We start from the raw sequence: 2,361 nt of genomic DNA on the forward strand, positions 1-2,361 counted from the left end.
CAATTAAGTAATGTGAGGCCAGAGTTCCACCAGGCAGCTCCCGAGAGAAGTTCCCCAGCAGGATATCCTAAAATATTCTAGAAACGTAAATGTAACATTACTTGGCCAGAAGAAAGCTTTTTCTTAATGCAGTCACACAGATGTTATGTTTCTTCTCCCATTCCACAACTAGTAAACATTTCACAACACACATTTTCACAGTGTTTATTTGTATTTAGTAGAACACCCTATGCCACCCCAGAGGTTTGGAGCACTTGCAGGCCTATAATGCATGTATGAGGAATTTAGGAATACATGATTGAACACTTGAATGTGATGATCTAATTTCTTGACATCCATTAGCAAGCCCTGAGCAGTTTCATCTACTTCTTTTAAAATGTCAGCTCATCTGCTTGGTGATATGAAATGTAAAAGCGGGGTACAAATACTTGATCTGTCTAATATTCTGAAATCAATACCTAAAACCTAATCATCTCTACATTTACTGCACCTGGTAGCATGCTCATTTCTGGTCCGATCTACTCCCCACAACCGCGTGAGACTAACTTTTGGATACGAAGATTGATCTTGATCTTACTAATATATTTTGACTATAGGGAACACATACTAGATTTTCCTAAATTTTTATTTATTTATTTTTTATTTAGTGTGCTTGGCATAGGAACACAAAATCTTTATTTCCTTGACAGATTTGCATTGGAGAGTTTCTCCATACTACACATTAAGAATGAGTATTTTGACAAAATATAACATGGCCTGAACATGAGGCAGTTTAAGCAGGCGAAGATGAATGTGAGGACATGTCAAATCCAACAATTATAAATATCTGTTGGCTTTTATGAAATCTGTTTTTAGAAAAAGTACACAAAGAATGAGGATGTGAGAACAAATATCAATAACCCAGGGAGAGAATGGGTATGCCATGTTGAAGGAACAGGAGAGTGGCCAATACACTCAGAGCAGAGTGGCAGATCATAAGGCCAGAGAAGCAGAAGGGGCCACACACAGACACTGTAGGCTGGAATTTGAGATGCTTTGCCACCACAATGGCACCTCTTGGCGCTCAACAGATATTTGTGTTTTATAAAACAATAACATTCAAGTGTCACAGAATCTTAATATTGATAAATAGTCTTGGTGATCTAGGATTTCGCAGCATCTTGGTGTTGACATTGTTTTGACCTAAACAATTGGTTACAGGAGGCTTCCTCATGATCTGTAAGATGTTTGATATCATCTCTGCCCTTTACCTGTGCCACACCAGTAGCACACATTCTCTAATTGTGCCAATCAGAAATGTCTCAGTGACAAAAGTCTAATAGTTATTTCTCAGAATTGTGGAACTAGTCTAATCTAGTTTACAGATTTAAGTAATAGTGTTTACTGAGGTCAAACCAATTAAGGACAAAGCCACTTCTACAATTAAAAGTGGTCATTATACATTTGTCTAAGGACATTTACCATATTACCTATTATACATACATGTGGTATTTATATATATGTGTGAATATACACATATGAATATGAATATATATGAGTGCACATGTGTGAAAACATCCATCTAATAGTTTCTTTTTACACAGTTACCTTCATTTTCCTACACAATTGAAGAGTTTGATCTTCAGAAGGATGACATAATTTTGTCAACTAATAACTAAAACTCAGATCTTCAAATTTGATTTGTTGCTAAAACTTAAAGAACACAGATCCACAACATTTCTGTACTAAAATGTCATCCTAGGACACATTCAGGATGACAGTAACTTGGATAGCCCACCAACCAAAAATTTACCTAGGCTTGCTAGCAAAATGTCAATAGCATCATTTCAATCTACACGCAGTATGCCATGATCTCTGATACCACTCTTACTATAAGGCACAAACAACGAGATTGAGCAGTAAGGTGAACACTCTTATCTATCCATATTCATAAGATGTAATATAATTTAACTTGACTTTGATTAGGACACAGAAGTGAGTTTACAGGGTATAATAATAATTATTATTTTTAAACACAATTGTCACAAAGCATCATTGAAAAGGCGTTCTGGGTCTCCTGGGAGGGATCTTTCATTACTTTTACCTAACAAGTTACTTTATTACTTCAATACTCATCAGACATTAGAATTAGCTTAAAAGAGGAAACACATGTATCACATGCATATGAATGGAGTAATTTAAAATATTTTCCTTTTCTTCTGAAAAACACTTGGCTTTTTTCTATGTAGAAAAGCAAAGGGGATTGAATAAAGTAGCCTTATTCAATACCATTGTTTCTCATTTTTTTTTAACCTGGTTATTCTCTTAGTTAAGAGACTAAGACTTGGTTTTCTTGACTTGGTTCACATTGTCAACACTATT

The sequence above is a fragment of the Psammomys obesus genome, unplaced genomic scaffold (genome assembly GCF_907164565.1).
Source record: "Psammomys obesus unplaced genomic scaffold, mPsaObe1.curated_primary_1811, whole genome shotgun sequence".
NCBI classification, from domain to species: Eukaryota; Metazoa; Chordata; class Mammalia; order Rodentia; family Muridae; genus Psammomys; species Psammomys obesus.